This window comes from Agelaius phoeniceus, chromosome 3 (assembly GCF_051311805.1).
Source record: "Agelaius phoeniceus isolate bAgePho1 chromosome 3, bAgePho1.hap1, whole genome shotgun sequence".
Lineage (NCBI taxonomy): Eukaryota > Metazoa > Chordata > Aves > Passeriformes > Icteridae > Agelaius > Agelaius phoeniceus.
Window position 1 is genome coordinate 14,207,258 of NC_135267.1, and position 23,822 is coordinate 14,231,079.

The 23,822-nt window shown below is 36.7% G+C and overlaps 1 long non-coding RNA gene across 1 annotated transcript; it reads right to left on the reverse strand.

The window, feature by feature from the left end:
* Positions 1-3,447: 3,447 nt before the first annotated feature.
* On the reverse strand, positions 3,448-23,094 carry LOC143693502 (uncharacterized). The gene is made up of 4 exons (XR_013181226.1): positions 22,604-23,094; positions 20,031-21,378; positions 14,664-14,765; positions 3,448-3,956 (listed from the first exon to the last, which is right to left on the reverse strand). It is a non-coding gene; the product is annotated as an uncharacterized LOC143693502 (long non-coding RNA).
* Positions 23,095-23,822: the final 728 nt, after the last annotated feature.

Here is a 23,822-nt window from a genome sequence, read left to right on the forward strand (position 1 = left end):
TGCATTTCCATCTGTTAAGTCAAGGTTTCTCATGAGAACAAGGTTAGTAATTGTAAGACTTTTCCCAGCTGCTTATAGAATATTTCATCTGCTTCTTCATCCTGGTTGGGTTGTCTACAACACTCCCACCATGACATCTTCCTTGTTTCCCCTGATTCTTACCCATACTCAATGCTATTGACACTATCATTAAGCCCTAGACAACCAAAGTTTTCCCTAACATACAGGATTATTCCTCCTTGCCTATCCCTCCTGAAGAGTTCATAGCCATCCATTGGAGCATCCCAGTTGTGCAAGTCATCCCACCATGTTTCTGTGATGGCAACTGTGTCATAGTTCTGCTGTTGCACAGTGGTTTCCTGTTTGTTGCCCGTGCATCGGTGTAGATACACATCAGCTGAGTTATTGACTCCACTGCCTTTTCAGGAGAAGAAGCCCTAATTCCTGCTTAACCATTGTCTCTACACTAAGTAGCAAGTAGATTGCACCCAACCAGATAACTCTCAGACCCATTTTTGCTGTAAATCAGAGACCTTTTCTATTGTCTTTCAAGTGCGTGCACTTGGTGTTACAATGCAAATCCAGAGTTTATCCCCATTCCTCACTCACCAGCTCAGAGCCTGGATTGCAAAATGCATGTTTTGATAGAGTTGTGTGGTGGTTCATCCCACATTGGAATCAGAGTTGTCTTTGAATCAGCTGTCTTTGACAGCTGATACTAAAAAAAATATTAAAACATAATTTCTATTCAGCCAATGCTATTTTTTCTCCGGGAAATTGGACAGTTTTCCTATGAGGTTTTTAGACTACTTTACAGTTAGCTGTCTTTAGGGAGGAAAAATCTTGAATGGTACTCCAACTAGTTTTCTACACTAGTTCTAGCAGACATTTGGTAAAACCTCAACAAGTAGATTCTCCTGGCATTTGAGAACTGTGGTAAATGAGAAATTTACATGTTAAAACTTCATCACTTCTGTCAAAACAACTCACTATGAGTAAGTGCACACACTCAGCGTGTTGGAAATGCCTGCTGGAATTTGGCTTACTGCAAACCTTCATATAAAAGACAGCAATTTTCAAGGCCCTTAGCATCTGTCCAAGGTAGAAAAAGATACAGCCCATTAGGGGTCTTTGCTTTCATGCTTGTTTTTTTGGGGGTTTTATTTTTTGCCCCACAAGAACATAATTTAAACCAAAACATTTTCTCTCCTCCTTTATTCCCATTAAATGAAAAGCAGAGAAATTCACTTTCAGCTAAAATTGCATTTAATTCATAGTCCTGTGTCTAAAGTAACACAGCCAGGAAGGAAAAGGTTCTCAAGTCTTCACACAAGTGCCCTTGGGATGCCTTCCAGACTACAGTCGTGTGATTATACCCTTCCCACCAATGTGAGCCCTAGGGAAGCAAGCACCGAACTCTTGGTTCATTACAAAATAAATAAATATAGCCACTGAAGTTTTTACCATTGGAAATGAAGAACTCATGCTGGATACAAAAGAAGATTGGAATTGGAAACTCATCACAGATATGAAAGTAGAATATGGAAATTTCCATGTTTCGTCTCTTGAGAGCTTGTCAAAATAAATATATTCAGAGACCACATGCAGATGCTTTTATCATTTTAGGCATTGTGCACAACCATATGAAAAAGGGATTAGCACAACAGAAATAAACAGGCCTTTTCTTAGTTCTTTCAAAGACATAGTGGAAGGAAGGAGAAGAATCTCCCTTCTAATTAGAAGGAAAACAAATGAAAAAATTACTGGACTAGAAAAAAATAACCAAAAGCAGAAAGAACATTCAAACTTTTTACTGAACTTTTAAAAAGAAATCAGAATGAAGGGATTGTAGTAGGTTTTCTCAGAGACAAATCCAATTTCTCTTCACTCAAGGAAGAACAATTTTTTTCTGTGTCCATGCCAGCATCAATGCTGACATCAGTTATATTTTCAAGGTATCATTTCTTTTTCATTCTAAGATAAATAACTTTCTTATTGCTATGTTTGACTGATGATCATGTCTTATTTTGATGAAAGAGAATAATTTCTGAGGATATGTAAGGTATCTCCCCCATTTTACAACCTTTAATAAACACACTATCTGTATTTCTTGTATCTACTATCAGCAGTACATATTGCCATACTGTAACCCAACTTAACTATTAAGAAACCTTGTACATCATACTTTTGAAGTAGCTATTTTTGCTTTTTGTTCCTTTGCTTATGGAAAGAATTTGTGAGAAATAATAACAGGTGCAGCCAAATGCTAATTCCTGACCTTCAGGATGCCTAAGCAGAGAACACCAGTGTCCTTTGCCCAGCAGTGAAAGAAAGGGTGGCAGCAACTTCATCATCACTACTGGGCTGCTGGGTCTGTGTTGCTGCCCATCCAGAGCCATTCTGCCTTTCCTGCAATGGAGCAAAGAGAGTTCCCAAGGAACTAGTGTAATTCCTGTTTTTGAACTATGCTGGAGATGGTGAATTCCTTGGCTTTCCAAATTATGCCACATATCTATATTGCTTTCACTGATGTGGGATTCTTGGCTAATGGCTCACAGAGTCAGAAAAAGGAACACCAGCACAGGACTTTAGATATACATTATTTTAAAATAGCCTATAGAGAGAATATTTGTATAATGCTACATCTGAGATTTTCCAAATCACATAGGTGCCCCTATAGCTCTGGTCTATGCTCATAGTAGAGGAAATGTATTTAAATATCTGTATAGAGGCTTTGCCCTGGAGGTCCCGGTTGCCCTTGATGGGCTGCAGCTGTGATGTCCTTAACTAGGCTGCAGCTGTAACCAATGAAGATAACTGGGATAAAAGGGGGCAGGTTAGCCAGTCAGGGAGAGCCTTGGAGGAGCCTTGACATGAGAGAGAACAGTGTGCAGAAGAAGAAGAAGAAGAAGAAGAAGAAGAAGGAGTCAGTGAAGAGCTGCAGCCATGAGAATACACTCAAGAGGTATGGACTTTAGAAATCTAATAACAACAATATGGGACTCTAGAAATAATAGAACAACTACATATGCTCACTGAACCATGGAATATTCTGATTTGGAAGGGACCCACAAGAATCATCATGTCCAGCTCTTAAATAAGTGGCCCCTACAGGGATCAAATCCAAAACTGGTGTTATTAGAACCATCTTATGACCAGCTGAGCTAAGGCAGCTCTTCCATAAACCTTTTAGAAGTTTGCACTCTTTTAAGAGTAGCAGAAGAAGCATACCTTAACGCCTTTGTAAATCCAGGCCCTAACTCACATCAAATTTCAATTAACTGCAGGATCATCTCTTTCTAAGGAGTTTTTTCATAGCCATGCCACTTTTTCCTAGCACCAGAAATGACCATAAAACAGGGTCCTGTTATTAGAGTATAAAACTTATTTTATAATCTTAATTCATGAAGGCCTATTGAAATTAAAAAAACCAAAACAGAGTACCTCTAAAATTCATGCTTCACTATTTATTGCAATTTTGCTTATACGTAAGAGATAAATACAACTGGATTTCTTGTAGATCATAGGTCACTGAATTCAAAACATACCATTGCTTTTACCCTTACTGAGTTCTTCTTGGCTGAAATACACTTTCTGGAAAGACATTCATGCTTGAGATGAGACCATGAGGCCATATTTCCTTCAACAGTATGTTGTATTGCTCAATATAAGTCCTATGAATATTCTTCAATATTTTTTTCCTTTGCATATTTGGCTTCAGCTTTCACAAATGGATTGTGTCTTCTCCTATAGTACACACTTTTGATGTCAGGTTTTGGTCTTTTTGTTGTTTTGTTTTTTTTCCCCAAATATTTCTAAGCTATCCGTAAACACTGTAAGTTTTGACATCTATTTTATAAGTCAAACTGATTGAAGTCTTCAGGCAAACCTTGCAAACCACTTTTTTGGTTCTTTTTTCCTCCACACTCTTCAGTTTTCAACATCACCTTGAGGATCTGGAGAGCAGAACACAGTGAAATACAGATATTATTCTATACATCCAATTGTTTTAATTCTACTGCTTAACCTGTTTTCACATGCAGAATCTCCTAAGGCCTTTTTTCATAATGTTAAACTCCCCAAAAAAAAATTTCTACAATGAGTTTCTCAAATTCAATACTCACATCCATATACACTACTTCAGTCTGGTTTTAACTGGCACCGTTTCAGCATGGTCTGTGTTCATGAGTTCTATATTCTATAAGTACTTATGAACATCTTGACTTACATTATATCTTATTTTTCAGGGTCTCCCCTTTGATCAACTCCTGCATTGTGCAACACTCTCCTTAACAACAGTGATTTCAGAGGAGCTGTCACTTAATGCAAAATGAAACCTAAAAACTTCCAAAAACCCTTGCACACATGTTAATGATGCTTAGTTTATTATTAATGTGGACTCCAGTGGGAGAAGCAGGATCAGTGCATAATAAACCCATTAATAAAATGGACAAAAAGGGGGTAATCTCTCTTCAGTGATGTGGCTCTCTAAGCTTCCCAGGGTCCTGGATCCCATGGAAACTCAGGGATAGACAAAAATATATGTAATGGGATAGGAAATGGTCCTGGGTTCTAATTAGTGGTTTTAATAAGCTGGTGTTCAAATTTTTGTCTGTCTCTACTGAAGTTCACAAGTTTTGCAGTGCCAGAAGTTCTCCATTTCTTCAAGGAAACCTGACAAACTTGGAACAAGCTCCATTCCTTTGCTACAAGGAAAACACACATGTGCCTAGCCCCAAACAGACATCTCAGAAGAGTTGGTTAAAGCCATCAGCCTGTCTGGGCTTGCAGGACTGAGACCTGGGACTGCCTGTGCTGAGAAGCAGGTCAGCCACATCAGCATACACACTCAAAAGAGAAACTCCTGTTGAAGTTGTAGCTGAATGCCTTATCTCTCAAAAGAGGACCAAGGAAGCAAATTCACACAGACAGTGGAGCTGGTTCAAGGGCCATCCAAGTAACTCACAGTAAAGTTCTAATACAAAACTGGTGATGGAAGTGTCTGAGGAGCCCCTTCATACTCTTGGGGTTGAATTCATAAGGCATCAGCAACAAAAAGACATATTTAATAAATGGAGTAGAGAAGAGAAAAACTTCCTGAAAATCCCCTGTCATTTACCTTTTACAAATACAGAAGTCCAGAGGCTAAAACTCACCAGAATTCAAACATTTTATATAAATAGTCTGACCTGATGCTCCTTCATAAAATGGGACAACACCACCATGAAACACTGGCTGTTTTCCCCCCTGCTCCCTCTGCCAGTGTTTTTTCAGGTTCCAGGGTCAGTGTGCCATGCAAACCCCGACCCCTGGCCAAAATGCTCTCTCACAGAGCTGCTTTTTAGATCTAAGTGTATTCATCTTATGCTTTGACCAGACCTTACTAGATCAATAGAACTAAGCTTTTCTTCACTGGGAGATATGTTTGCCTTTATCTATGGCTGAAAATTTTTTGAGTATTTCTAGCCTTATTTAACTCTTCAGCTGAAAACAAAGTACCCTGTTAAAAAGAAGACAAACATTTTAAAGAAAACTGTGCTTTCATCACAGACTTTCTTCTATAAGCTTCAAATTTAGTGAGAGACTTGTGGCTCCATAACTGTATACAAACAAGGAAAACCTTTTGACCTCTGTCCTTTCTCATAACTATATTAAAAGACAAAAAGGTTTCACATTTTTTTTTCCCATGAGGAAGATTTCCTTCCCTTTGAAGATACTCCATCAAGATAAAATTTTCTTACATCAATATACTTTCACATAAATATACTTCATTTTGTTTTCATGTCAATCTAAAGGGAGTAAGAATGGAAAACTCCAAAGCTGATTTGAATAAATTAATAATGATGCTATCCTGTTTAAACTTCTGCATGTGCTACTTGGTATAGAATAACCTCAAGCAAAGAGAGTCTTCAATGAAACCCTTCAAAAAGGAATATGGATTTGAATTTAAGAATGAGAAACTTTATATTTACACCATGGCAGATGAAAGAGATTCTATCTGTAACATGAAAGCTTTAAAAGCATTAAGTCCAAGGTAAACAAAGAGAAGTACAAGCAAGTGTTCAGCAACTACACTGGAATTTGCAGCGAGATGTCAGTAGTCAAAGGAACATCCGTTCAGGCTGGCTGAGGACTGTGACACTGTGACACCTTCCATCTGCATTTGAAAATGGCTTTGGCCCTGAGATCCCAGGGTTCCTGTTCTGGTGAATTTTTCCTATGTGAAACCTGAGGGCACAGATTTCTCTTTTATCAAGTCAGGGAATGAGGAAAAAATGCACTTTATGAATCTAATTCCCTTTTCTTCCACCATCTGTTTCTGTGTAGAAAATTTAAGGTGGTAACATGAGTGAAAAACAGAGTTTGTAGGACATAAGGGTTGGCAAAATTATGAATAAGAGAGAAGCTTCCTTGTCCTTAAAAATGAGAAAGGACACTTCAAAATATATATGCGATGACTGGGTAGCATTAGCTAAGATTTAAAGGAAACCTGTCTATAAAGGCAAAATTACACCTAAATTATGTGATGGTCAGGATCTAACCCCAATCTTGGCCAGAGCTTCTAGTATGCCTGAGGTTGGATATAATGTCCATTTCCCTTGTAGTCCTTCAAAGCATTCTTTTCCTAAAACAGACAATTTCAGAATTCTTAGAAGGTGAGATATATGTGTTTGCTTGACTAAATTAGAATATCTCCATGTTGAAGTTAGAATTGAGAAAGACCTCTGATATTTTTTACCCCTTGACCTCTGCAACAAGGATAATTTTTTTTTGTGTTCTATGGGTGCTTTCTGCAGTAAGTGACGTTGTTTCAGCCTTAATAGGCCATTGTGTTGGAAACCATTTTCCACACCTGCAAGGAAAAAAGCTGAAATTAAACCTCACAAGGGCAATTCATTCAGTAAAGCGGAAGTTTTTTTACTGCTCAACAGTGACACCTCTTGATATTCAGCAGACACTGATAACCTTCAAAGATAATTTAATGCAGTTTGCAGGACAGAGTACTGCAGGCAGTGCAGTTTCTCCCAGTGGAAAGGTTTTTCTTTCTTGGTTTATTCAGGAAAAAGCAGCTCAGCATCCAATCTATTGTTCCAATATGAGAGGCTCAGGAAATGAAAAAATTTATAGGGGACCAGCTCAGAAGAGTGAATCTGTATCCCCAGAAAATGCCTTTGTCATGAAATTTGAAAGTTTTTAAAATGTCACAAAAGGAAAAATATTGCAAAGGACATTTTATCGGCTTGGAGCTCTTCTTCTGAAATGTTAATATTTTTAATATGATTTTTGAAATTAATATCTACCCAGAAAATTTTTTATTCATTCAAATTCTACTTTATGTCAGAATTTTTTATTATCAAACTTTCCATATGCATAGCTTCTACAAGGATGTATACCCAAAAGTCAGCAAAGAATCTGGCCACTTGCATATTCAGTTAAATAGAATTTTTAATAGCAACAATTGAATTTATTAACTCTTTAAAGTACTACTATAATGCAAGTGAAAATTTAGACTTAAAAAAAGCCAAAGAACTGAAAAACTGAACTAAAAATAAACCAAATCTAACAAGTATCCTTCCAGTCGGATATGGAATATGGCCTACTTTTCTGGTAGCTGCTGTAGCTGGCTCTGAGACTGTATTTGGGATCTAGCCATGAAAAGTTTAAATAATCATTCTTTCTAGGCCAAATGCTGAGTGTTAGAACAAGAACTTTTGGCTCACATTTATCTCTATAACAGATGTTGATTGGCCAGCTGAAATTTGTTCATGCATTTTACAAGTGCACCCTTTTGCCAATTCAACAGAAGCATTTGTGAGAAATCCAAGCACATTCATTTCTGTTGGAGCTCTAGCTTTATTCTGCTCATGGTACAAGTTCATTAGTGAAATAGCTGTAGATGAGCTGAAAATAGCTTGGCATTTAGGTTTCCTCCACTGGCACCAATTAGTATTATGGAATAACAAGATCTATGAAGAAAATCTCTGGGGACTATAACATAGATAGTAAATGTGTGAACAAAGAGTTAATTCCTGGATAATAAATTCTCAAGACATTGAAATGACTTAATTGTGAAAGGATTTAATAATTTAGTGCCAATAATAGACAGATTGTAAATTGCAAGGTTTATTTCAAAACCAGCAAAAATTGCACAGAGAGAGTATAACAGTAAAAGAAAAAGTGTGAACCTAGAAAGAAGAAAATTTGAAAACTGTAGGGAAGATTTAGGAGCAGCAATGGTATTAAGGGCACACTCTTTATGTCTGTCATTATTTTTTAAGGGAAGTTTAAACCATGCCTATCAGTAAAATGTTGATACTTCATCATTTTTAAGAAATCAGCTACTTCATTGTTTGTAAGAAATCAGCTGTTACTTTTGTCTAGTAGTAGAGTAATACTTGGTGCTAAAAATCTGGGATGCATGCTATGCCTGCATACCATAACAAAACCCTGCTGTCCAAGTTTTGCAATATGTCTTAGAAGTAAACAAATAGGAAAAAGCACATCAGACATGGAGAAAATAAAACCCCAGAGGTGAGACACATAACTGAAAATGCTCCTTATTTCTGGGCAGTGAAACTTGCCATTTTAATGATGACAGGGTTGTCTGTCTGAAATATTTTGAGAAAAGCTATTTGAAAAATCTTTTGGCCTCAACCTCTAGATACATACACATGGGGACATTGAAATAGAGCCAGGAATATTTTAATGCTGATTTTTGGAATCACATTATAGCACCCTACCTATTTTCAGGGTCTTAAGGAATTAGGAGAATAAAAGTATTTAATTTTGTGAGCTGAGTTCTTTATCTGAAAGTGGATATATTTCATTTCTCTGCAACCGAGAAGGGAACACCTTCATATAATGAACCCGGTAAATGAGTAAAGACCCATAGACTGGATTTTCTTGTTGTGTTTTTTGGGAAGAGACTCTCCTCTCTGCTCAATCCATATAGCTAGATTTAATTTTCTGAGCAGATTTCATCCTGTGAATGCACAGACACACATTAAAATTTGCATCTACATAGGAGAGACACACACACAAAGGAAAGAAAAATAAATTACCCCAGCAAATATAGCACAATATAATACTTGGAATCAAACTTACTCAAAACAGACACTAAATAATCCAGTACCAGTGGAAACTCAAGACATCTAAAAGCCAAGAATTCATGTTCAGTAAGAAGTATTTTCCTTCCTTCTTTGGCATCTGTTGATCTATACATCTGATAATAAGAGATTATTCTTTTTTTATTTTAGATTAATCAGAAAAGCTTAAATTCTTGGCTATAAGACAATTTGCCAACAGTCTATTAATCAAAATATCTCTTTAAAGTTTTATGTAAACACATCCTAGTTATACCAGCCTAGTTTTCTAATGGATTTTATTTTCCCTAACTTTAGACACCTAAATAAAAATTAAACATCTAGTCTAAGCTAGCCATCTGGGCTACAGTTATATCCTAAAGAGAGACAGACAGCCAAGCAGAGAGAAGGGCACCTCTAGAGTGTCATTTCCTGACATCCCTTTTTGCTCTGAGCCCTCAGATAAGACAGCTCTTATGGCTCTGCCATCTCCCTCTTTCAGCCATCATTGAAGTGTAAATAACTGAGCCTTGTCTCCCTCTCATTTAGGTGAGTTTGGCTATGTAAGATGAATTTCCAACCTATGAGTTTCACCTCCCCCAGTAGTTTTTTGGCACCTTTGTTCTTTGCTAAAAGCACATATACATCGTTATTTAAATAGCACAAATGGAAGAGGCAAATAAGGACTTCACCCAGCTACTATATCTCTCCCTTGCTCCTTCTAAACAAAATATGTGAGAGGCAGGCAAGATAAAATGAAGCATGGGGTTTTCTGCTTTGTGTGGTTTTTTTTGCTCTGGATTTACCATGAGAATTGTGCCACTCATATTCTCCCTTCAAAACAAATCATATGCTTTTAAATAAAATACAGTAAAGAATTGTGCCACTCATATTCTCCCTTCAAAACAAATCATGTGCTTTTAAATAAAATACAGTAAAGTCAATCCCTCATTTGGAAACTTGAAAAGTCCAGTTTTGTTCTAGATATGTATAATTATCAAAAGACAGCTTTGAAAAAAAAAGTAGAAGAAGAAAAAAATGAAGAAATTCACCTTTTTCTTTATTTTAGACAGACCTTGAAGTTATATAAGAACAACTGACCTGTTTCTGATGAGGAAGATATAGAATAATAACATTAATATATTTTCTTGAAATCTTTAAAGTTTTATAAATTGCCCATGGAGGTTTGTGAGCCAAGGTCACTCTGTGTCTTTTCATTCTTTTAATTATCTAGTTCCAGCCTGATACACTAGCCTTGCTAATTGGACACAGAGAAATCCCTTATCAGTGAAGTTAGAAAAGGACCTATGAAAAAGGTGTGGGAGACTGCTGTAAATCAAAGAAGAGGAACGGAACAGAAGGAAAGCCAATCAACTGTACCCCTCCGAGCTGTGAGTTTATAGGAAAAGCTCAGCCTCGTTGGATGGAGGAATAAGGGGCCAGCAGGTAGTTACACGTCATTGACCTCTCCCTGATAGATACTCTTGTGAGAGAAGCCAAATGCAGATTCACACCTGCCCTTAATTTCTTGGGGAAGGGAAGATTTTAAGCAGTAGCTTGTGCTTTGGGGTGTGTAGGTGTAAATCCAATGTTATTCATTTCTATTCCCATATCCCCAAGACGATCATCCATACCTCTCAAAGCCCAGTTAGGGAATTAATTTTCCTGTCTGGTTTTTACCATTTTCATGCACATTTGACAGGTGTGATGCACACCAGAATGTCTGTAGGTCTTTCAATCTCTATTTGGTAGAATAAGAAATGTGCATATCTGTACTATCCTTGATTTCTCATCCTTTTCCTTTCCCAGGATTTTTCCACATTCTTCAAGGTTGCCAGTGATTTTTCTTCTCTAAATTGTGGTTTATCATTTGAACTACAGCTCTCTTCCATCTCAGCTCTTCCATTTTGAATTTGGATGGTCAATTTAAAGAATTCACTTTCCCCTCTTCATCATCATTTTTTAGTATGAAACCTGTTTTTTCATCAGCTCTTCCATTTCCCCTGTGTCCTAATGAGCCTCTGCAGTGCATATGCCAGTATCTAAGATTTGTTCTTCTGCCTCTGCATTCTTTTCCCAGTCCTCAAATGTCAGCTGTCCACAGAGATATCCAAAACTATATCTGATTTTCACAACTATATCAAGTCCACTGTCATAAGGTGTTTTCACCTAAAAAACCCATATGCCAGCACCCTAACATATTGTCCTTAACATAGAAGGAGTGTATACACAAAATATTTCAGAAATACTGAACTCTGTTTTCATCAGAAGATATTACCAAAGCAAGGAAATCCCATTGTAGCATCATGCAGAGTTCAACAGAATCCGTCAGGCTTCCAGAGAAAACACAGGGGTATAGTAGGAGAAAAGACAAGAAGACATTATCTTGTCAATAGGAAAAATATACTTACTGTTTCATATTTAGGAAATTGAATTGATTCTGTTTGGTTTGGAGACATGAAACTGAAAATTCTCAACATTTTAACTGTTAAAATTTTCCTTGGCATTTCCATGACATACAAAAGGCATAATACTGTTTTGGCATGTTGGTAAAGTGCAGATCAAAGCACAAAGTGCAGATCAAACAGCATTCACCTGCAATTGCTTTAACATGTTTGTTTAGCTAACTTTCTTCTGTATCATGCTATTGTGTGACTTCATAGTGCACTCTGGGCTTTGCATCCAATGAACCCCTAGCTTCTTTCACATCCAATGTTTTGAAGAAAAACCTGAACTTCTGCACACTTGGAACTATGAGGAACATCACATGTACATTGTCCATTTTGGCACATAGTATTCCATAGTTATTCAAATGCTACTGTCTGTAAAATTGTGAAAGAGTTATCATTATTGCTGACTGCAAGACCTTCTTGACCAGAAGCATCCCTTCATGTCAAATCCTTCTCATGATTTATTTAAAAAGTATCAAGTGGCAAAAAGCAACAAGTTCTGTGCTGGGTACTGGCACCCAAATGTCTCTACCCTTTGAACACAGTGTTGGGTCTAGCCAGCAAGCAGTGTACACACCTATAAAGGAACAAATCCAGCATTGGAGATCACATCCAACAGGCAGATTTTGTGCAGCCATTCGTTTTGTAGAGTAAGGGGGTGGCTTTGTACAAAAAGCTCTGTGCAACTGGCCTCAGTTTTAGAGAATAGTCCCAGCAAATTTAGCATCATTTTATGGTAATCCAAATAGCAGCTGAAAAGAGCATAACTGACTCTATCCACTTTTTTCAAGATTTGCTGTATTTCTACATTTTAAAAATTTAAAATACTCCTACCCCATAAATTCAATTGTATCCTGATTAAATTAGAGAACCTTGCAAAAACATGAGACTAACACAGCATTATGAGAGACAATCAGAAAGCTTTCTGCCTTTTTTTCCCAGAAGCATAGTGCAATTTCCCTTTTTTTTGATCTTAGATGTTTTCTTTAAAACAAAGATAGAAGAAGCAGATAATAAATGGAATACTTTCCTGCAAAACCTTTCCAGAAGGTTATTCTTTCTTATGGATTTCATTCACACTGCTTCACAGACTTGTCAATATCTCTTATTTTGTTCTGTTTTCCTCCAGCATAGAGGAAACAAACATTAGACAGAATATTTTAAGGTGCTCAACTCCAGGACAAAACAATCATAACAAACTACATTTTACAGAAAGCACTATCATGTCCCTCTCTTACCTCTTAAAAGGGGCCTCTCAATGAATTGGAAATTCCTTCTAGTAGAGATGCATCTCTTAACAGTAAAAGTGATATTTTGCCCATGTAGTTTATGCTGACTACATGCATAAAAGTTGAAGCTATGAATAGAGTTGCTTATGTTGCTGGTTTTGTGTGTATAAAAATGTCACTAAACATCATATCCCCTAACTGGTGCAGCCATAATGACAAAACCCACATAGATGTGGGCTTCATTTCCACTCTAGTGATAATAAAATGGCACCTGATTTAAGCTGCTGACAGAGTCCTGAGAGATTTGAAAGTTGCAACAGGTCCATGACAAATAGGTATCACAAGAAAGATTAATGTCATTAAATGCAAATGGTTGGAGCTGTGTATCATGCATGTCTCAGTCTGTACAAGCTCTTTTTATCATGTAAAGAGCACATTTACACTTGTTCAGACCTGTGTTAACCTGTCACTGGTTTAGACTAGGAATAGTCTTACACATAAGGCTAATAAAGGCTTTTTCTTTTAGACTGGTAAAATTACAAGTAAAGTGGATCTCTAATGGGGACTAGATGTAGAGAATAGCCTCAAATTAGTAATCTACAGTGTACATGCCTAAAGGTAAGAGAATGGACTCCTATCCTGTGTGGCTTAGATTTCTATTAAGTATTATTCTATAGAAAATGAGGTATTTTGGCAGATACTCTAGCAGTTACCTAGATAATTTATAGCTTTTCCCATTTTCTTTACCATTGACTTCAAGAAAAACTTTTTAAAGCTTAAAAATTTAAGACATTTTTTAAAGCTTGAAATTTAAGATTTACTGCCTCATCCATCCTCTATTCATTCATAGTTTTGGCTATTGTCGAAGATTGTTATGGTGAAACCATAACAGTGAAAGGAAAAACCAGCAAACATACAAAATTTGAGATGGTTGCTAAACTATGTTTGATGGAAAGTAGCAATGAGTGAACATGAAAAAGATCATACTAATCAAAATAAAAATATGATGTGGATGTTTATCTGAATGCATCCACTTTCTTTAAGGAGTAAGGTTGAGACACCCTTTAATCTCCTCAACACTGTTTGGCTTAAACCTTAAAACATTAAAAACTACCTCTTTCAGAGCATTTCAGTGCTTCTAATCCCTGCAAAGAAGGAAGAAAGACTTGGCAGGTTTATTTTTGGTTTTGGGCAAAGGTTGAGAACACTCTTAAAAACAGAAATTTAGACTCAATGGCTGAGCAGTGACAATATCTTTCCGGCTGAGCCTCTCAGTTCCCAAGAGGAGATAATATCCCCCCTCTATTACAGTAGCCAAGAAGAATGAACAGAGCTTCCAGTAATAAATATAGACAGAGAGGCGTCTGGTTTCTTTTCTGCCTCAGAAGCTATCAAGAATATTTAATCAGGCTTTTCTTTTCTAGTCAATCCTCAGATTATTTTAATACTTTCACATTCAGTATTGAAATTCTGTCATCCTCGTCAGTTTTTTTCCTGATGGCTGCATGCAGTCATTGCTAAACAATTTGTTAAAGTGTTATGCTTTTAGAGAGGTCTTTTCCCTTACCACCTAATGGTAACACCATTTTGCAGGGGTCATAAGGAAAGAACATATCCATGATGAGAAAAAATCAAGTGAATGGTAAGACATGAACAAGTCCCTATCTCATTCCCTTTGCCTCCCTATCCTCTTCTAAGCAGAGAAAAAATAACTCATACCAACCAGATTTTTACCTTATACCTAGCCTGGTGTTTTCTTCCCTACACTAAATTATGTAGTGCTTCTGCAGTGAGTGTGTACAAGAGCTGAATGTAAATCAGAAAAGGATGCAATTGTGAAACTAAAAGGCAGTCACTTCTCTCTAAAACCGCTTTGCTATATGGAAGGCTGGTCTGCTTACCTTATAAGATCATGGGATTACTGTAGTACCTCAGGTATCTGTGCATGACAACACTGAATTTAAAATGCATCCTGTCCTTCATGTGTAATAACTGACACAGACCTGAGTGAATAGGAAGGAAAAAGGGTACTTTACAGCTAGAAGGATAAAGGCATCTTCTAAATTAAAAGGAATTATTAAAAATCAACTCTTAGTTTTTCTGTGCAGCTCAAACACTGAGCAACAAAACAATCTGTATGTTCTGCTCCAGTCTGGCAGGGGGCTGAAGAGATAAACCCCCTTTATTTCTGAACTGGAACATAAATAGCAACAAAAGAGAAATACACTATATAAAATGTTGACAGCCTTGACTGATCATTCACGCTAGCTTATAGCTTTCATCTCATGAACTTATTTCATTGCTCCCTTTTTTATCATGTGCTTGTTAAAAAACAAAACAAAGATCATTTGTTGAACTAATTGCCAGGTTTTTAATATAGCAATAGCTTTTACTGCCAATCTTTACTATCACTTGGATGGTGCACAATACTTGCATCACAGTATTTTACACAAAATAAAACAAAGTACAAAGGAAGACAGAAAATCCTTTAGGCTATTCTGTACCACTCATCATGACAATATTAGTGCTATTTTTAAATTTATGTCAAAATAGCTAGTACATGTGTAATTTACATCGTAAACAAAAAATCCTTTCATGATCTTTTGAATCTATAGGTATTTATGGACCCTGGAATGACCATAGTTAAAATTCAATTGTGTTTAGCTCATTCATATTTTTACATTGCACATTCACTAGAATGGGGTTCCCACTGGGACATGGGAAGACGAGAGTGTAACAAAAGTGCAAAGCAGAGTCTCAGCTAATAATTTTAATGTTATTTTACACCTCTGGTAAGAAAATTATAGCACAAACTCACACACGTACCACACAAGTTACTACTGAGTCAATCAATGGTCTTTCAAAAAATTAATGAGTAATAATGATTTCACTGCATTCTGCTGCTTTGACTAGATGGCTACTGTAAGAAAAGCACTCAGCCTCCTTTCTCACATTACTTATAAACAAAAATTGTTTCCTCCAGTTCATGGGAGAGTTGTGAAATGGAGTGAGCACCTTGCACTGACTTTTAGTGAAAACTAACCTCCTCTACTTGTTCTTAGCTATTTCTTTTTCTGTTTGCAGGCACGTGAAACCATCTTTTCAACACCAGTTTCTAACAGACATGAGATTTGTAAAAGTAAATTATAGTCAAGCATTCTCAATGCAAATCTTGTAACTCTAGAAGACCAAAGAGGCCTTTTTCATCCCAGTTGTCTCAGTGTGCCCTGTAAGGTAGAAGGTAATGGCTCAGGTGAAGGAAGGAAAATTTGTCAATACTGTGCACTGACAATGAACAACGCTTGAAGGGTCATTCGCAGCTACAGATTTTTTTAGGAGCTAAAGCATCACATTCCCACAAGCAAACCCAGACACATTCCAGTGGGTTTGGGATGTCAGTTCATATTTACAGCCATCACATGTAGCATCTAAGTTAAGAAGCCCAAGTCTGGATTTATCCTTCTAACATCAGTATGTAGCCTGATATCTGAATTAGAAGATTATTATCATCACTGAAATTGAAATCAAAGACAGTCATCTCCAAGATCAGTCCCACCCACTTATAGTGTTTCTCACTCTCTTTTTGCATTTACAATGGTTTTGAGGTTTAGTGACCATCATAACCATGGGCTGTGTTGCTAAAATTAACAGAATTGCAGATTTGATCTAGTAACAGAATAGCTGAATAGTCTAAAATGGAAGATTTTAATCCATGTGTTTTGAAGACATGACATTGATTATGAAACTGCCAGTGGATGGAAACAAATGTTCTCAAGGTTTTTTTGTTGCAGAAAAGCAATTGTTCTCCTCATCACGCTCCCTCCAGGGATGCGTGTGTATGAGACTGATCCAGAGATTTCTTATACAACACAGCAGGAGCAGTGATCCATATAACCAATTATTCCTGTACCTTTACTGACATGGTGAATCATGTAAGTTTTTTCTTCAGATGATAATTTCATTGCTCTTTTAGTTTGTGCATTTATTTCTTTATTGTTTCCCTTAGCTGAACCTTTTGTGGCGTGAATTCATTAATGTTAGGTAATGAGGTGGAGATTCAGGCTTATAAAGAGGAATTAACACAGCCTAAATTGCAACTATATTATAGTACCACCATCTGTTTTACTCTTACAGAAAATTTACACATTCTCATTTCAATTAAGTGTGATAGTCAAAATAATTGTAAAATCATTCTCTCTCAGACATTACAATAAATAAAGATAGCATTACTTCTCAGGGACTTAATAACACTTAGTGTAAAACATGTACTTCTATTCAAGTTTTATAACCTTATCTTTATCACCTTTTTTGATAAATATCACAGTATAAATAAAACAAATGGAACTGTTTCATTTTGTCAGCTAGGATTAAGGTAATATATTTAACATACAAATGGCCCATGTAGTGTTGATTTAAGCAGGACTGAAAACTTACCACTTTTTTTCACTTGTCTGAGTGTTCAAGGCACTGCAATTTTTTTACTCAAGCTTAGACTGAAAACTCAAAACTTCATCTCTGTTTAGGAGTCAAAACTGAGATTTAGGGCCCAAGAAGAATTTTCCTTTCAATTGCTCCAAAATTATTCAATTTGAGTTTTGTTGGTTACATTTGCTCCAATTTGCTTATGTTTTGAATGACATAAAAACTGGGACACTAGACACCTTGTAAAACTGCTGGAAGGAAATGTGATCTTATGATCTTTTAAATGCTTTTCTGTTATGTACTATTTCAATTTGACAGTTGATTTGGTTTGGTTTTTTTTTTTTTAATATTTAAAAAAAAATCTCCTTTAAAAAAATCAAAAACCAGTTCACTAACAAGCCTAACTTGAGGTTCAGAACTGCGCTATCCATCCTTGATGGATAGCTGTTTATTTTCTACTTTAACTTTACAAATAAAAACAGTAAACTTGCACTGCTTCTACCTTCACTTTTAATATGCTGCATTTTATGTTTCTTCCTTGCAATTCTCAGAAGCATTTCCAAGCTCTTTGCTTATTTGGTTTTATACTTTCCTTGGGCACAGCTTGCTCGTCTGGTCAAAAGTGTGTTTCCAGCATGCCTGCTGATTTCTGCAGCCACTGGATTAGGCCCATATATTATCTGTGTATTTCTTTTTTGCCAGCAATTCCAGAAGATTTACAGGGCTGCTTTAAAAGATGTAAGCCTCTCCATTATGGCAATCTATTCCCATATCATACAGTCCTTTTGTTACAGTGGAGATGCAAATGAAAATATCAATAACTTAAAACTAAAATGGTTTGATTTAATCTTTTAAACCAGACTGTATTTTTAATATCATGTACTTTGGAGTCTACCAAAAAAAAAAAAAACATAATTCAAGTCTTGGTCTTTTAATCAGAATATAACTAGCAGTGAGGGGATCAATGTTTTATTTATGCTTCTGTTCAGATCATGTTCAGATGCCCTAATGCAGCTGCTGAAATATCAGCATAACAAATTGAATCTGGACCTGTCATGCCCCAAAATATGAGTGGCATCTGTGAGGACTTAAGAGAAGCACAATTAACTCTCTCAAGCACTGAGGAAGGTCCCCCAAGGTAAGCCACCACAACAGGAGCTTTGAGATGAGCATGATGGCAAAGAAACCCAGACCTAAATGGAGGTGAAGGTTTGAAATTAGCACACTGGACAAAACCCCACTGTGTAGACTGCAGGAAATGTGCAGACAGAAACAATGGGAAGACGCCAGGCCTGGTGAGGTGGATCTAGGCAACCTATCTGGACAAAAATTCCCAAAAGGGCAAACTGTGAGAAAAGGAGCAGCCAGTTACACACCTGCCATCCCAAGCTGTGGGAACAGCACATAGATCTTGTGCATTCACAGTACTTGGATTCAATAAAAGTGGTACCTCAGGACACTCAGCGGAACCCACAACAAAGCAGACCAGAGTGAAGCAGGACCACACGGTGATATCTTTGTTTAATCTCTCTCTCTCTCTCTCTTTTCTGTCCTATTTATATCTCTCTACCTCGCATTTACTCTTAAATAAAATCTCTACTATTGAATTTGGTCTCATTTGCACCTTTATTTGGGCAGAGGTATTTCTTAATAATCAGATCCTAACTGCATTACGTGAGGCACTGTCCCCAGGGAACATTTTTTTCCTTGCCTCAGATGTATCAGGGCATTACTTATTCACATTGACAGAAAATTCTTAGACTTCTAAGTTTAAAATCTAAACACCTGGCAACCACAGTTGGATGGCCTTGCAAACCCTCATCAGCTGCATTTTGGAGATCTGAAAAAAAAATTCTGCCTCAAACTAACATAACTTCAAATCTGTCTTCTTTTTTTATCCATCAAAAAAGATTTTATTAATTATAATGAGTTTGAGATAAAAAATTTGAAGACTTTTAGAAGATATATTTGTTGCATAGGTGAGTGATACACAGCAAGACTCACTGAAGAGTACTTCCTACACTTGCTCCAGACTATTTTTCCACAGCACTTCCAGCCCTTGGAATGACTAATAATCCACAGACCATCCTGACCTTTCCAGATCATTCTGCATTTCGTCGTGAAATATAAAATCAGTAATCTATCAATAAAACCAGCAATGATAAACACTGACTACAGCTTTGCTGATTCATGCACTCTCTAGCAGGTTATCCCTCTAGAACTAATTGGAATCTTCTGTTTTTATTGAACTGATGTGATGAGCCTGCATCTTTAGAAGATTTGTACTCAAAGTTCAGGGTCTATGGAATAAAAAACCCAAATCCCCCTTTCTTCAAGACACTGTAAATAAATAAATTAACAAAGAGCTCTTAATCTTACTTTGAAGACTTTACATCAGGGTCTAGAGAGAAACCAGGCAGTTTTCCAAAGAAATTTTTTACAGTCAGCACACTGAAAGCAGTCTGACTAACAAAAGGGGGAAAAGAAATTCAGCTGAATTAAAATTGCTCTGGACAAAAAAGGGAGCAAAGACAACAATGATGATTAAGAAAAAAACTGTGGATATTGGTCACATTATTGGTACTGCTAAAAAGTGCTAATCAGTCACTCAAAGAAAAAAAAAGAAAGAGATCCCACTGAAAGTTAATGTTATAAGCTATGTGCACCTGGACTGATGGAAGAGTAGTCAATAAGAACAGTTAACATATACTAGATAGAGAATATACATTGTCACATCAGGAGTTTTACAGATTAAAGCATTGTTGGGGACTACACAGGAGAGGAGGATGGCAGGCAATGGTTTTACCAAGAGTAGTTTTACCAAGGCTGGGGAAAAACTGACTTACCTGGGGTCAGTGTAATCTTTCAGAGGCAGAAGGAGGGTATGGAGGTGTCCTGTGAAATAACACTACTCTGGAATCCTCATGGAGCTTTTCTTGAGGGCAATCCACTTGTGAAATGTACGTTTTTTTTGGTAAGTCACACTCCACTTAGATGAAGTTTCCCAAGACTTGTCCTCCCGAAGAGAAAATGTTACAGGATTCACATCATAAATGGAAAAAAATCACAGAATTTATACAAGTGCAAATTTTTACTTTTTCTTTTTATAAAGGGAGATTGCCTCTGAGTCTTCATTCTCCTTGTAATATACTCATTCTTTCTCCTTAGAACCTCTGCTGTCACACATGCAATTACACACAAATTAAGGCTAGAAGATTAAAAAATTAAGGAAATCAGATGCAGAATCTGGTTTTCAGCAGGACAGCTTCTATTCCTATTGAAAACAGGCAGAAATTTAGCTACTTTTACCAAAAGCAACTTAGATATGTACTAAAAATCTCTACACATTTACACACACTCTGTTTTCTGCCATCTCTATAACAAAGACAGAAAAATATGTTGACAATCACCATTGCTTTCCTTTAGCCTGTCAGCCGTGCATTTCTCTCTCGTAAAAGCCAAGGAATTATGTACACAGGGATGGTGTGATTAGATGCTACAGGGCAGACCAGGCCAAAGAGGAGCCCTGCCTCTGGAGGTACAGAGATTCAGTGATCTAACAGGATATTTCAGGCAGGTTTTGTGACAGAGTTCATGCTAGATGTAAGTCCTATCTATGTGCAAATGCTCCCCATTCCTCATGAAATAATCCATGAACATTCACTGGGCTTCTGTGGAAGGAAGAAAATCTCACACCACAACCAGCACTCATAAAATGTGAGAATTTGTCCTGCTGACATTTGGGAACCTTGTCATTCTTACCTGGTTTCCCTTTCTCCTTAGCTGTTGGTCTTAATTTAATTTATTGCACATAAATTAGTTTATAAGATACATTTTGTTTTCTGATCCTCTCTAGTATTTTTGAGAGGGTGTGGGAGATGGAGGGGAAGTATCCATACATTTAATTAATACATCTGTTACGCACAGAAGAGTTATGAAATATCAAAAGCAGTCACCATTTGCCTAGTTTTGGGTTTATTCAATTGATATAATCAGTAAGAGTCTTACTGGTTTCAGTGAGTTTGGGGCAATTCCAGGTCATTTTAAACATCCTGTTTTCCCTTTGTAAAATGTACTAAAATTTAAATTATATTGTAAACATGATCAACTTTACCTTTCACAGAGAGATGCTAGTCTTTTTCACCTCCTTATTTAGTACATGGAAGCTCCTTTTTTAAAATCATAGCACTGCCTCTGCAAGAAATCCGTGTTAGCAGGGAGAGACACTTTTCTTATTTACATCTATAAATTGTAAAAAGTAAAGTTAAATTCAAACACTGAACCACTTGTAACCATATTGTCTTAACCATTTATGGTTTTCTGTGACATTGCAAACTCAGGATCCCAAAATTCTGTAATAGATAAGCAGTCTTATTACCCATGGTTGTTTATTTTCTTCTGTGTTATTTCTGTTATTGTGGCAATTCAAAAAGGAAAATAATATCTTTTGATCCTTAAATAACAGGAACTAGAGAAATGTAGTTATAAAATATGATTCAGCCTTATTTTATCTGAAGTATTCTTTTCTGATGTTATTCTTTAATCAGCCATCTCTAACTAAAAAAATAAACCTGTAGAAAAGAGGGTGATATTTTTTTCTGAATCCAAAGTTTTCATAACTTCATGTTAAGTCTAATCTTACTTAAGAGCTCTCTTGAAGGCCATTAGGATGGCAGCAACTGTATTCTGTTATTAGAAGGGCTGGCAAATATCAAAAAAGACAGAATACCCACATTTATTTGAGGCCCATTTCCAAGAAAAATAAAGCACCCACTACTAGAAAAAAATGTATGTCAATTAAATAAAAGGTAAAAGGACTGACCTATACCCAGCAGAAAAAATAATATTTGGTAATGTGTGCTAGAAGAGATATCTATGTTCCACAGAAGTGGAAAGTGAAACAATCAGAGAATAAATTCCTACTTGGTGAGTGTTAATAGGGGCAGAGGAGGGCCAAACTGCCTGTACATCATACAGCCCACTCTTTGTTATATGTAAAAGGGACATATACTGGAGCCAGAAGATTTTTTTAAAATGTTTAAAGCAATAAAGTTAGTGGGATTAAATCTTCTTGAAAATATCAGATTCTTATGCATGCATTATTTTGTTAGAGGGAATAGAAAAGAATCTCTTGTGGTCTTTTTTCATGTATTTGTCTTCAAGGGCAAAAGGAAAATTTGCTATAATGTACAAGAATTTAACTGCCAGAATCACCCCAGAATGTTCCAAGGCATGTCCCCTTTTTCTTTAAGTCAATTTCTAGCAGACAGTTACAGCACCTTTCTCTAAAACAGGGTATCTGTGGCTTTACCAATACAAAAGGCAAAAATAAATTTCAACCCAAGTATTTGTACCTCATCCTGTATGATCAAGCTAAATTGGAATCCTGAATCAAGCACTGAAGTTGTTGATCTCTTACCTGAATATCTGTGTGCAATTCCTTTCCTCATCACCCTCCACAAAGCAGCAGCCACGACCCTTCCACATCCAGGAGCAAAAGCAAGCGCTTACACAGCTGCATTCTTTCCAGAAATCTCTCTCATCAGCCTTTCTTTGTGAACCTTATTGCAGGGACTACACATTGGCTAAATCTATGGAAGCCCAGAAAAGAGGGGGAAAATGCAGGTGCCTACACAGTCCATGGACACACAAGAGAGTCGAAATTGAATTCCGGATTTTGGGCCACAGCTACGGAGAAAAAGCCCTGCTAGATATTGGGGAAGCAGAAAAGGATCCAAAGAAGCAGGATGTTAAGGCCCATTCACACAATAGCATTAAATGGGGAAGAGGGATAGGGTCCTCCATTCCAGCCCTCAGACTTTCAGGAGGAAATTTTTGAGCAGCAAGTTCTTATGTCATACAAGAACTGGCTAAGTTCTTGCAAGACTGCTTAAATATAAGTAGTGAAGATCATTATTATTTGATAGGTAAATTATAATTTTTTTTAACACTCTATAGTAGTTTTGCATGTCCTTCCAAATTTTGTATGATTTCTGGGCAGAGTGGATTGAAAAAAGGAAACACCAGTTTCAGAAAGTTTTGCAAAGAAATTTCCTTTTTGTGTTTGTGGTAGAAAATTAGCAGACTTGATTTATTACCCCATCTCTGATGTATACTTGCTGCTAGAATTGACCACACAATGTGTAGTCCCTACAGTGTGGGACTTGGCCACGAGCACCTTTAAGTCATTCTGATGATTTTAACCACCCTGAAATACTTCATGAGTAATAACAATAAAAAGAAAAAAAGGATTTGTCGCAGAGCAAAGTGTATTTGCATACTTGAACAAAGAATAGGTGAGGGAGTCTGGGCTGCATTCCTGCAGAACTAGAGCAGCTTCTTTGTCCTCTTTTGGCTGCATAGTTGTGTACATGCTGTGTAGCCTTTCTCAATTGATACTGCAGAACCAAAGGGAAGGAAAGTAGCTAATATTGAGATGTGAGTCCACAAAATCAGTTGTTAAATTTGCTTCTGCTAGCACTGATAAATTAACCAATTAGGAATAATGTTTTTTCCTCCAAAGGAATTTTGTAGCAAAGCAATAGAGAATAGCATGGAGTAATATATATTGAATTCCGAGTCAAAATTGTAGCAAGAAGAATACATTAGAGCTGGGGAAAAACTCAAGTCCACGAGTT